General features: G+C 48.6%; 1 pseudogene; it reads left to right on the top strand.

The window, feature by feature from the left end:
- The first annotated feature begins 325 nt into the window (after positions 1 to 325).
- On the top strand, positions 326 to 12,808 carry LOC122495269 (annotated as a pseudogene).
- Positions 12,809 to 14,037: the final 1,229 nt, after the last annotated feature.

The following is a 14,037-nucleotide window of genomic DNA, read 5'->3' as shown; positions in this document are numbered from 1 at the left end:
CTTACTATCCTCTTACTCCCCGCCACACAGCATGAAGTCTGTCACCCTCTGGGCGAGGTATCTGGGACACAAGTCGTTAGACAGGTTTGAGGTCCACACAGTGGAGATCATTTGGCTTTCTGGCTACGGGCAATGGAGAGACAGGGGTGCGGGCGACATCATCTGGCTCCTCAGCCCCTCCTCCCGAGGACCGAGAGGCGTCAGTTTCCAGCCTCCTCCTCCTTCAGACTCAGGTGTCCTGGATGCAGTCGGCGAGGTCGCCCTGGCACGTATCATTTGGGTCGATGATGCCCCCAGCCCGTGATACGGGTTGGCACAATGCACCATGGAGGAGAGTCGCTGGGGAGGCCGGTGGACTTACAGTGGAGCCATTAAGTTCGGGTCCCTCCGCCCAGAAGCCGAGGAGTCTAGGCTTCATAAACTGTGGGCGTCTGGCTCTTCTTCCAACTCAGGGTTCCCTGTGGCCCCGGGCTCTACGTCAGACACCAGGGCTCAGCCAGCTGCCACGCGGCGGGCGTCCACAAGGGGGCAGGCGTGAGCAGCACGCCGGAGGGCACCAAAGAAGGAGCAGCGCGGTCAGGCTAGTGGCTGCGAGGGACGTCGTGCGCGCACCTCAGCGCGGTTGTGGCCGACGCCTGGAGCCCCCCGCTGGTGCTTTCAGTCATTGCCTTTGCGCTGATGATGCTTGTCCAGGGGCACCGGCATGGAGGGGTGCGCCCGCGTGGTTACCCGCACACCGAGCGAGGAGAGAGGACAGAACGGTCAACCAGTGGGCGACCTGGAGCCCTCTGACCCTTCGGGAATCTGGAGATCCCATTACCTCTCCCCAGACCCCGGGGCACCATCCCTGACTCTGCCTCTGAGCTACCTAAAAGTCCCAAACCGCTCACGATGGCTCGAGCGGCAGTCAGACCCGCCGTTTTCTTCCCCTCTCCGACCAGGAATCCAGAACCCCGTCCGTCATGTCCCACGAGATCCAAGAGGGCAAACCCTCCAGCCCCCCATTCCCTCAGGTCCCCGATCCGAGCGTTTTGGCGTCCTAGCCCTACCGCCTTGGGACGCGGGAACCTTTTATACCGTAATGGCAGTGGGCCGCAGGCAGCGCCCCTGTGGGCAAATGAGGGAAGCGCACAGTTAGTGCCTGGGTTCATAATAGCTTCCTGATACACTATTTTCTTTTACTAGGAATAGTTTAAAAAGTTTTTAATGATTTTTTTAATTTATTATTTTGTATTTAAAAATTTTAACGTTTATTTAGTTTTGAGAGCACGAGCGGGGGAGGGGCAGAGAGAGAGAGGGAGACACAGAATCCAGCTCTGAGCTGTCAGCACAGAGCCCGATGCGGGGCTCGAACCCATGAACCTCCAGATCATGACCTGAGCCGAAGTCGGACGTCTAACCGGCTGAGCCACTCAGGTGCCTCGAGATGATTTGAAACATGTCATTTGCTGTTACTCTTTTTATCCCGTAGATTTGCTATTTATATTTTGTATTTCTTTTCTCATTAGAATAATCAGGTTCATATATAAGTTTACACTGGTAATCTTGTATTTTTTATTAGTATTCTTTAGAAGCTGAAGACCTACAAAATCTTGTCCACCTGTCCCGCAGGGAGTCGGAGGGGGTGCTCTCTGGCCATTTCAGACTCCGTCCCTCCCTCCCTCCTCTCTGCCTCCATCCCTTCCTCCCCTCCCTCCTCCTCCCTCCTCCTTTCTTTGGGTTCCTCTCTGTCTCTTTTTTTTCTTTTAATAACTTTATTTTATTTATTTTTTGAGAGAGAGCACAAGTGAGCGAGGGGCAGAGAGAGAGAGAGAGAATCCCATGAGGTGCAGAGAGACAGAGAGGGAGAAAGAGAGTTCGGAGCCTGGAGTGGGGCTTGAGCTCACCCAAAGCGGGGCTTGAACTCATGAGCAGTGAGATCATGCCCTTGGCCAAAGTCGGATGCTTAACTGGCTGAGTCACCCAGTTGCCCCTCTGCCTTTCTATGTCTGTTCCTTTCTTTCCTCGGTCTTCCTCCCTCTGCCCAGCTCTGTTTCAGTTAGATCTCTCTCTCTGTCTTTCTGGTTCTGCCTCCTTTCTGACTTTTCCTTTGTCCATCTCTCTCTTTGATTTTCCACCCATGTCTCCACCCCTTTGCATATTAACAGACCTGCCTTACCCACCCCCTCCCTCGTGCCCTGGCACCAACAGGAGAGGCTGACAAAGAGCCCAAGGACTTGGTGGTGATGAGGGGCCAGGCCCCGACATCCTGCTGTTTTGCACACCTGGAAGTCAAAAGGCAGTATTGAGAGAGGCAGAGTTCCGAAGGAAGAAGTTGGGAATCATGGTGGATGGGTCAGAGTGACCAACATCCAGAAACAGCAGCTGGGCGCTTGCCACTGAAGTCTGGAGCCAGAAATTTGGGACCAACAATCTTGGGTTTGTAACCTGGATTCTGGAGTTTGTAACATCAAGTCTGGAGTCCAGGGTCTGGGCCTGGGGTCTGAGTGTGGGAAGTGGATTCTGGAATTTGCTATTGGAATCTGAACTCAGAAAATAGGACAAAGGGGGTGCCTGGCTCTGGCTGGCTCGGTCAGAAGAGCACGCAGCTCTTGATCTCTCGGTCCTGACCTCGAGCCTCACAGTAGGCATAGAGATTACTTAAATAGATAAAACTTTAAAAAAGAAAAGAAAATAGGGCTGTGGAAATGGACTGTGTTCTCCAGAGGCTAAGGTCTGAGTCTTGGGCCTGAAATCTGTATTCCAGAGTAGTGGTTCTCAAAGTGTAGTTAGTGGAACCTTGAAGGGGTTCCTGAGACTGTTATAGGGGGTCTTGTGAGGTCAAAAACTAGTTTCCTGTTAATCCTAACGCACTATTTACCTTTCTCACTCTGACTTTCATGAGTGCATAGTGAAATTTTCTGGAGCCTACATGACAAGTGATAGCACAGCACATTAAATGCAGAAGCAGATAGGAGAATCAACCCAGCTGTCTTCTGTTGCCACATTTTAAAGAAACTTGCAAAAATGTAAAAACATTGTTATCTTCTCAATAGTTTTTTTGTCTCAGAAAATAGAGTTATTTTTCATTAAGATACATTATTTATATTGACATATATTTGTTATTGTTTTATTTTTTAATTTTTATTTAAAAAATTTTTAATGTTTATTTATTTCTGAGACAGAGAGAGACAGAGCATGAATGCGGGGAGGGGCAGAGAGAGAGGGAGACACAGAATCTGAAGCAGGCTCCAGGCTCTGAGCTGTCAGCACAGAGCCCGACGCGGGGCTCGAACTCACGGACTGTGAGATCATGACCTGAGCGGAAGTCAGACGCTTAACCGACTGAGCCACGCAGGCGCCCCTGTTATTGTTTTAAAATGAATCAATGAAGGGCGTTTGGGTGGCTCAGTCGGTTAGGCGTCTGACCTGGTTCGGCTTAGGTCATGATCTCACGGTCCGTGAGTTCGAGCCCCGTGTCGGGCTCTGTGCTGACAGCTCAGAGCCCGGAGCCTGCTTTGGATTCCGTGTCTCCCTCTCTCTCTGCCCCTCCCTCACTCATGCTCTGTCTCTCAAAAATAAATAAACATTGAAAAAATTTTTCTAAATGAATAAATATTTTAAAGATGTCTCCATTTTAATTCCTAATATGATAAATATTGGTACATACAATCCACATAAACAAAAATTTTAAGTGTGTTAAGGTGTTCTAAGATGAACATGTTTGCAAACCTCACCTGAAGCCTAGAGTGTGAGAGTTCTAGACCCAAAGCTTGGATTCTGGAGTCCAGAATCTGGGATTTGGAGTTAAGCTGTGAGGCTTGGCTTCAGTGCTGGAGGGCTGGATTCTGGAACACAGATCTGACATGCCGGGTCTGTGCTTTGAGGCTTGCTGTCTGCCTGGAGTTCTGGAATCTGGCCTCAAAGGGTCTGGAGTCTGGAGTCTGTGGTCTGGTCTGAATTCTGTTATCTCTAGCTGAGTGTATCTATTCTGGGTTCTGCTTTCTAGAGCCTGTGATCAGAAGCCTGGTGTCTGCAATCCCAAGGCAGAATTGTGAGGCCTGGAGTCAGAGATCTGAGTCTGTAATCATGGGGTCTGGAATCTAAAGTCTGGAATTCTGAGCTTGGGACGTGGAAGACTAAAAAGTCATGCTTGGATTCTTCTCTCCCTCTCCCTCTGCCCTTCCTTCTCATGTGCACATGCTCCCTCTCTCAAAATAAACAAACATTAAAATAAAATAAAAAAAATACAGAAATAAAAGAGCAAACAACTATAATAGAATTCTTTTTAATCATAAAAATAGTAAAACAAATGTATCCAATAAATGGGAAAACATACATAAGGTCGCTACATGAAACACAAAATTTGAATGGATTACAATCATTAAAGATATTTAAATAAGAATCTGAAAAATGTTGTGACGAAACTCTCAAGCAACAGATAATTCTTGCTTATACAAGTTCTTCTAGAAAGAAGGAGAAAGGCAGGAAGCTGCAATTTATTTTTGAAGTTCGATTTATTTTTTGAAGTCTGGATAATGATAGAATATGACAACTATAGACTGGTTTCAATTTGCATATAGATGAGAAAAAAAAATTAAATATAAGCTAACCAAATCCAACCGTGTGTCTTAAAATGATACATCCTGGGGCGCGTGGGTGGCTCAGTTGGTTAAGTGCCCAACTTCTGCTCAGGTCATGATCTCGAGGTTTGTGGGTTCGAGCCCCACATCGAGCTCTCTGCTCCCAGCACAGAGCCTGCTTAGGATCCTCTGACCCCCTTCTCTCTGTCCCTCCCCTGCTAGTTCTGTCTCTTTCTCTCTCTCTCAAAATGAATGAATAAGCTTAAAAAAATAAATAAAAAACAAAATGATACATTCTGATCAAGTAGAGCTTGAACTTGCGAACTGTGAGATCATGACCTGAGCTGAAATCATGAGCTGAAATCAGGAGTCTGATGCTTAACCGACTAGCCACCCAGGCGCACTGTTTCTGCCTTTTAAAATGAATGTTCTTGTGTCTTTGTCTTTATTATTTGCCTTTCATTAATCTTTTTAAGAGAGCTAATATTTGGTTGAGAGAATTATCTCAACATTTTTGCTGTTGTTCTCCGTATCCTCCTTGATTTCCACCCCTCTTTCGATTATTTGCTAACCTATTGGTTCTTTGGTTTTTTTCTATGCTGTCTTATGAACACTCAGCTCATTTCTTTTTTTTTTTAAATTTTTTTTAATGTTTATTTATTTTTGAGACAGAGAGAGACAGAGCATGAATGCGGGGAGGGGCAGAGAGAGAGGGAGACACAGAATCTGAAGCAGGCTCCAGGCTCTGAGCTGTCAGCACAGAGCCCGACGCGGGGCTCGAACTCACAGACCGCGAGATCGTGACCTGAGGCGAAGTCGGCCGCTTAACCGACTGAGCCACCCAGGCGCCCCTCAGCTCATTTCTTTTAAGACTTCCTTCTAATTGTTACTTCCACTGTTTCCCACAAATTTTTACCTATTTTATTGTCATTCGTTTCTAGGAATTTCAAAATTCCTTTTCTGATTTATGTTTAACTGAATAGTTAATAAATAATATGCTTACCCATTTCCAGAATGTGAGCTTTTTTTTTTTTTTTAAACCTAATATAAGGGATTGCCAGCAAACCTGCCTGACCTTTGCCCTGGAGAGAGATATTCTTTTTATCATCCTGGACCACAAACAGACTTGCTCTGGAGGAACATATTTGCTATTCTGACAGCAAACAAATCTGTTGTAAGGGAGACCTTATCTTCATTATCTAGGACAATAAGGCAACCTGCTCTCAAGGAGATAATATCTCACAAGCCTGCCTCTATCCAAACATCCTTGAAAAGACAGTCCAGAAAAAAAAAAAGCGTGAATACCTTTGCCAAGAAGATTTGCAAACACCTGAAAGGCCCTGAAAGGCCCACGGAGAATTGTCTGTCAACACTGGTCAGCCTCAGGACAACCACATCATTCCATTGTTAAACACTGTCTACCACTCGCTGGTTCCCCCTGCCTAACCTGGTTTTCTTATCTCCCATCTAGTTCCTGAACATGTCAGAGATTGGTCTGGCCATATGCAAACACAGACACTTGAACTGAGATGCTTTCCCTACACTGTGCTTTTTGCAGCATACTGTCAAATTGGGGATGAGGGCAAGGCTCAGGATCCTGAGGTGGTGTGGTTGGAGATCAAAAATCTTGGGTTTGAGTGGGGAAGGAACCCAGACTCTTGGGTTCTTTTTTGTTTTGTTTTGTTTTAATGTGTGTGTGTGTGTGTGTGTGTGTGTGTGTGTTTGAGACAGAGAGAGACAGAACATGAGCAGGGGAGGGGCAGAGAGAGAGGGAGACATAGAATCCGAAGCAGGCTCCAAGCTCCGAGCTGTCAGCACAGAGCCAGATGCGGGGCTCGAACTCACAGACTGTGAGATCATGACCTGAGCCGAAGTCGGACGCTCAACCAACTGAGCCACCCAGGCACCCCTCTTTTTTTTTTTAATTTTTATATTTATGAGAGAGTGATAGAGTGTGAGTGGGAAGAGCAGAGAGAGAGAGGGAGACACAGAATCGGAAGCAGGCTCCAGGCTCTGAGCTGTCAGCCCGACGCGGGGCTCAAACCCATGAACTGTGAGATCATGACCGCAGCCAAAGTCGGACGCTCAACCAACTGAGCTACCCAGGCACCCCCAGATTCCTGGGTTCTGATGGAGGATGAGGCTGGAGGTCAAGGTCCTGGGTGAAGAGGAGTGTGGGTTCCCTAATCTTAGGTCCCCGAGGGATGAGTGAGGAGACTGGGAAGGGCCCATCCCCTGAGGTTCTCCTGTGGGAATGGCTTAGGGGGTCTCAGAATCCTGTATCCTGGGGAAGGAAAGGCTGGAACTTGGCGGTTGAGCTCCAGGTGTGTGTGGCCTAAGACTTGTTGGTCCCAGGAGGCTGGAACCATTGGCTCCAGGGTCAGGAGGAAAGGTAATGGGATATACAGATTCCCAAAGGGTCAAGGGAATAAGAGTTGCCCATTCTTTGATCTTCCCATCTACTCCTCATTCCACTTGCAAACACCCACCCCCCTGCATGAGCAGACCCATGAGGGTCCACTTGGGTGAGTACAATCTGTGTGTGCGAGGTGTCCCAGCACAACTGTGGTCGGTATCCCACATCCTCCAGCAAATCCATTACAAGGGAGGGCGTAGCCACCGCCAAAATGTCATGCTGCTACCACTAGCCTGTGCACTTCTCCAGTCATGTGCCCAGCACTGTGCACTACTCACATCCACCCCTTTGTGTGCATGGGACCTTAGGGGGCTGAGGGTTGCCATGTGATTTAGATTTGGGCCTTTCAGGATGTCTCAAGGACTTCTGGACAGAGTGGGCAAGGGCCTGATCTTATGAGTTTGCTCCAAGTCTATGTCCTCCTCGGTGAGTCTCCCAAATATGCTACATTGTGCCAACATCAGAATTATCTCAGCCACATCTTGTGCCTATCCAGGGCACCTGATGGACACCAGAGTGTGTGCATGTGTGGAAGGTGGAGGCACGGATTCTTGTGAAGTCAGAGCAGAGTGGATCATGGTGGGGAGGGGAAGAGGCATATGGGAGGTTTTAAGAGTTGGAATGCAATTGGGTTTGCCTGCATTGGGCAGAGAAAATGCTAGGTGTAGGTTTGGAGATAGAATATGACAATCACTTAGAACAGAGGGTGGGGCTGGAGTTGAGTTAGACATGGGGATAAGATTGTGCTTCGGTTGGGTTTAGGATTGACGGAGTCGGGGTAGTTTAGGAATAGCATGAGTTGGACTGTGATCGGAAGTGGGTTTGGTTTGCGGAGAGATGGAAAATACGTGCACACTGAATTGGGAATGTAGATAGGTTTGGTTTGGGATATGAAAAGCATGGAGCTAGGTATGGGGTTGTGTTGACTGTGACAATGGATAAGGGTTGGGCTTGGTTTTAAATGAGTGCAGATGTGGGGGTTGGCTTGGGTTAGGTTTAGTTGGGTTGGAGAAGTCAGGTGCAGTTGGATTGGATAGTGTTAGGTTTGGGCTGGGGTTGGGTAGGCTGTGACTGGATTAGATGGTGTTAAATTGGATTGGGCTGAGTTGGGTTAATTTAAGTTCGGTTGAGTTGAGTTGAGTTGAGTTGAGTTAGGCTGAGGGTTGTGTTGAGTTAGGTTGAACTGGGTCAGGCTAAGTTTGTTTGGGTTTTGGTTAGGTCAGGCTTTGACTGGGGTTGTGAACAGGGATTAGGATGGTTTAGAGGTCTTTGGATCCAGTGGGTTCTCATGCAAGCTGAGGCAAACTTCCCTTCACAGGAGAGTCTCAGGGAATCTCTGTGTGGGAGAGGTCAGTCCACTGGCTTAGTATACATCTTAACTTAGACCTCATGGTCTTAAATTGTGTTTATTTGAGTTCAGTTATTTGAGCTCATTATACCGGAGTTTCTCTAGTTTCTCACCTAGGAAAGGGGGAAGATTTTATAAAATTCTTTTTATTTATTTATTTATTTATTTTTATTAAAAAAGGTTTTTAATGTTTATTTATTTTATTTTATTTTTTTGAGAGAGATTGACAGAGTGTGAGCAGGGGAGGGGCAGAGAGAGCAAGGAAGACACAGAATCTGAAGCAGGCTCCAGGTCCGAACTGTCAGCATAGAGCCTGACGCGGGGCTCGAACCCATGAACTGTGAGATCATGACCTGAGCTGAAGTTGGGTGCTCAACCAACTGAGCCACCCAGGCGCCCCATAAAATTCTTTTTTTTTAATGCTTATTTATTTGAGAGAGAGAGAGAGAGAGAGAGAGAGAGAGAGAGAGATTGAGAATCCCAAGCAGGCTTCATCTTGTCAGAGGAGAGCCCAAAGGGGGCTTGATCTCATGAATCACGTGATCATGACCTGAGCTTAAATTAAGAGTCTGACACCTAACCCGCTGAGCCACCCAGGTGGCTCATTTTTATCAAATTCTTGAGACACAGTTAGAGGTGGACTTATGTTAACTGCTGTGGTTACTGAATATTTGAAATAACCTACTTCTTGGAAATAAATGGAATTTTATAGGGTTAATAGTGGATGCTGCAAGGGTCTCATTCTTGATTCACTTCTGAAACTCAAAAGATAATTTCCAATGCCACTTAATCTTGAATTGTCTGAGTCTGGCTTGTGAGATCTAAATAGCTTCATTGGGGAGGGGAAATTGGATTTTGTGTAAGGATGTTCTTGATTTTGAAAGGACACATCAACAGGAATCATTCCTGGAGCGTTGAGGGCATACATCTGGAGAATGAGGACTGGGGGGGGGGGGGTCACTGTAATCTCACATTATTTGAAGGACATTGGATTTTGAAATGCTAAAGAACTAAATGAAATAGTTTTGGTGGACTCTTGGACTGTCATGGGTTAGGAGGGGCTAGGCATGTGGATCTCTGGGACTACAACAGGATTTTATTATGGGAGGAACAAGAGATTTGGGGAACTAGATTCTGGGTGTAAGAGTGCCAGAATCAGGGAGTTCTGAATGCCAGAGCTTTGGTATCAGGAACTTGAGAAGTTAAAGTGCTGACAGTTTGGCTCATAGTTGTGTAGGGATTTGGGAGTCTCCTAGCCCAGTGGTGCTGGCATTTCAGAACACAACACACTAGGTCTTGGGGTGCGAAGGACTTACTTGGAGTTTAGGCATTTGAAGCTTTGTATTGAGAATCAGCGATTAGCCTACCCTCTTTTCCTGTTTATGCTGGGCCTCTCCTCTCTGGCTCTGTCCCCTATATCAAGGTTCATGAGCTATAGGAGCTCTCCCCCATCTGCCCTCATTCCCTGGGAATGCATCCAGGGTGATCTGCTAGTGACAGAACAACTTCCACAGCTCTGGGATTGGGAGGAGGTTGTTCAGCCTCCGGCAGCAAAGGCATGGCCTTGGCCAGCATCTGGGTACCAGGGGGGCAAAAGTGGAGCCTTCAGTGGATGAAGGCTTTAAAAGCTTCCTCAGGGAGGCTCCTCAGCTCCAAGCTCACCACCTGCCTGCCTCTGGACACTTCTGTCACCATGTGGTTCCTGGTTCTGTGCCTTGCCCTGTCCCTGGTTAAGATTGGTGAGACAGAGGGGTGGGGGATGCAGAAAGGGGAGTGCGCTGTGACTTTCATGCTGCTCTCACGTCCCCAATAAGCCCTTTCCCTCCCATCCAGCACCCCAGCCTATGCCACTCCAACCCACAGTCCACCCCAGACTAGGTTACCAGTCTCTCTTATATCTCTCCTAGCCCCTCCTCGTTGTCATGTTCCCCAGCAGAGGACTGTGTGTCTCTCCATGTCTCTGTCCATCTCTGGGTCCCTCTACCATATCCCTGTCACTGTATGTCTCACCCTCCACCTCTGTCTCTGGGTCTCTGCCTCACTCCCTCTCCATCACTGCCGAGCACCCCCCAGGATGGGACTGAGGGAGACTCTGGAGAAAAGGAAGTGATTGTCATGACATGTCTCTGTGTGAGGGGGTCTTCTCACGTGCTCAGTCTCTCCCTCCAGGACAGTGATCCACTCTAGGAGGACACAGGGAAGGGCTGGTTTCAGCCGGAGGAGCGTAGTGTGAGCCCTGGAAGAAGGAGGAGGAAAAGGTGAAGGAGGAGGAGGAAAAGGAAGAGGAGGAGGAGGGGGGAGGAGAAAGAGGAGGAAGGGGAAGGAGTGGGAGGAGGGGAGAGGGAGGGAGGGGGATGCTGACTTTGGGCTTGGGACCAGGCCACCTTCTTCTGGGGACCCCACCCCACAGCCCCAGCTGCACCTGATCAGGTCCCAGGCCCCTCCCCCGCCCTTCCTGTCCTCCCTCCCTGTTCTCTCTCTTGCTGCCTCCCCACCCCCACCGCCTGTATTCCTCACTATCTTCCTTTGCTTCTTTGTCTTTCTGTCACTTTGCCTGCTGCTCCTACTCCTTCCTGTCTGTTCCTTCACTCCTGCTTCTTCCCTGGGACCCTTTCTCAGGGTTGCTGCCTTTTCTTTTCCTCTTCTGTCTCCTTTGTGCTCCTTCTGGCTCACTGTTCTTCCCTCTGCCTCATTCCCGCTTCTGTTTCAAGCTCTCTCTTTTTCACTGTTTCTCTTTGTCTCTGGATCTGCCCTTCATGCTGTTACAACCTTCTGTTTTCTCAAGGTCTCTATTTCTCCATGACTCTAAATCTTTCTTGCACACGGCCTCTCTCCATGTTTACTCCTTGTTTCTTTCTCTCTCTGGGACCCTTCCCCATGCTTCCTGGCCCCATCTCCCTTTTCCCCTCCTCTCTCCTCATCCCCTGGGCCCCCTCTCTCCCCAGTCATTACTAGCTCTGGCTGGGTCACCACAACCTGTTCAAGAGGTAAGACACAGGCCAGCTTGTCCGGGTCCGTAACAGCTCCCTACTTGCAATCTGCAACTTGAGCCATGTGAACCACATCCTCAGTCTAGGGGATGGTCGAAGTGACGACCTCATGCTGCTCCTCCTGGCAGAGCCCGCCCAGATAACAGAAGCTGTGAGGGTCCTGGACCTGCCCACCCAGGAACCCTAAGTGGGGGGCACCTGCTATGACTATGGCTGGCGCAGCATCAAACCAGATAAGTGTACTCCAGCGCCAGACCATGCAGCCTGGAGCCCAGACCCTTGAGTGTAGGGAGGAAGGGACTAGGGACACCCGGACTCTGGCCACAGCCCTTTTTCTCTCTGGCATGTAGTTATACACTCAAGGAATCTCCAGTGTGTGGACCTCAAACTCCTATCCAATGATGTATGTGACGAACTTTACCTTCAGAAGGTGACAGACTTCATGCTGTGTGTTGGGTTCTTGGAAGGTAAAAAGAACACTTGCCTGGTGAGCCAGCCTTTCACTTCAAGGTTTTGAGGTGAAAGAAGGGAGGTGACCACGGTTCAGGGCTGGAACCTGAAAGCTAACCCATCCCCTTCCTTGTGACTTATGCAATATGCCATGTTGACCTTATTCCTCTCTTGATCACCTCCCTTCCATGACTCCTCAGGGGGGGCGTGTCTGGTCAGAGAAAGCTTCCTGAAGAGGTGACATCTGAGATGACCCCTGCTGGTAGGGGTCCTGTAGTATGGTCCCACTCTTCCTTCCTGCTGACCCATCTGTTGGGACTGTCCTTCTGGACTCTGAAGTCCCACCTCTAGTAGCCAGGACTTGAGTCATTGTCCTCTGTGTTGGAATTCCCACCTGCCTTCTGAGAAAGGACTCAGGCAATTGTTTCTTTCCCCATTGCTGGGAGTCGCTGTGTGTAATATGCAAACCCAGGTTTGAAAGCTTGGGTTCCCCAGGCAGAAATTAGGCTGACCTCTGTCACTCTCTGTCTTTCCCTCTTTTTATTTATTTATTTATTTATTTATTAAAAAAAATTTTTTTTCAACGTTTTTATTTATTTTTGGGACAGAGAGAGACAGAGCATGAACGGGGGAGGGGCAGAGAGAGAGGGAGACACAGAATCGGAAACAGGCTCCAGGCTCTGAGTCATCAGCCCAGAGCCTGACGCGGGGCTCGAACTCCCGGACCGCGAGATCGTGACCTGGCTGAAGTCAGACGCCTAACCGACTGCGCCACCCAGGCGCCCCAAGTCTTTCCCTCTTTTACTTTCAGGGTGATTTAGGGGGTCCCCTGGTATGTAATGGCATGTTTCAAGGTATCACATCATGGGGCAGTAAGCCATGTGCCAGATGTAAAAAGCCCACCTTGTACAGCAAGCTGATGCCTCATCTGAAGTAGATCAAGGATGCTACGAGGGCCAACACCCGAATGTTCTTTTCCAACCCTCTACCCCTAATAAAATTGAGTATACATCAATTTCTGGCATCATCTGGTCTTTTCTGAGCACAGGGCACCTGGAAGTTCAGGACCCACCTGGCAGAAGCTAGAACTTTCCCAGTCCCCCTGACTTGTGTCCTGAGGTGTGGAGTCAAGGACTAGGAGGGGAAGGCAGGGACAGAGACAGGCGTAGTCCAGGGATTGTCAAATGGGGGCAGTTTTGCACCCACCTGCCCAGAAATGTTGGCAATGTCTGAAGACATCTCCCATAGGTTCTGCAAGGACACACACAAGGAGATGGATGTCTGTGTTCTCTGTGGTGACGCTGAGATGGAAGAGGGCTGTGTGTCCGCCTTGAGAGAGAGACAGTGACACGTGGTAGATGCTGTCCATGGAGCAAGAAACAGAAGGTGGAAGCACAGCGCACCACATACACGTCATGGATGAGCTTAGAGCAAACAACCCACTTTGTCCTGGGGGCCCTGGGAAACCCTAGAGAAATCGTGACTAGAGGAGTGGTAGGGTCAGCATTGTTTCTTGTTTATGTTTTTTAAATGTTTATTTTTGAAAGAGAGAAAGAGAGAGAGAGCAAGCAAGCAGGGGAGATGGGGGGTGGGGGACAGAGGATCCAAAGTAGGCTCCATGCTGACAGCAGACAGCCCCATATGGGGTTCAAACTCACAAACTGTGAGATCATGACCTGAGCCAAAGTTGGATGCTCAACCAACTGAGCCACCTGGGCACCCAGTAGGGGCAGCATTATGTTGTGAGGGGACAGACTAGGGGAAGAGGCTGGAGTCCCTGGAAGCTGCCTTACCATGGGGAGTATGTTGGGGGTCCCCCAAAACACCCTCAGATTTAATGATTTGCTAGAGGATTCAGGAACTTAGAAAGGCTGTTATACTGTGGTTTATATGGTTTATTACAGTGACAGGACACACATTAAAATCAGCCAAGGAAGCAGGTATATTGATTGAAGTGTGGAGAAACCAGGGACTGACCTGCAGTTCTCTCTCCCGGTGGAGTCATATGAGCAGCACTTGATTCTCCCCAGAAACAATGTGGGACAAGTACAAAGTATTTCTCACCCAAGCCTTGGTGTCCAGAGTTTAGAGTGGAGGTCAGTAGAATTGGAGTGCTTGCACAACTGACCTTAACTACTCAGTCACCAGTCTTTCCAGAGGTCCAACTGATACAGCGCGGCCCAGGCCCCAGGTGTACAAAAACATTTATGCTCACCATAAATCACATTGTTAGCACAAACTCTCTGGCATGACTCAAGACGCCAGGTATGC

The sequence above is a fragment of the Prionailurus bengalensis genome, chromosome E2, assembly GCF_016509475.1.
Source record: "Prionailurus bengalensis isolate Pbe53 chromosome E2, Fcat_Pben_1.1_paternal_pri, whole genome shotgun sequence".
Lineage (NCBI taxonomy): Eukaryota > Metazoa > Chordata > Mammalia > Carnivora > Felidae > Prionailurus > Prionailurus bengalensis.
This window is presented reverse-complemented; position numbering and strand designations above follow the sequence as displayed.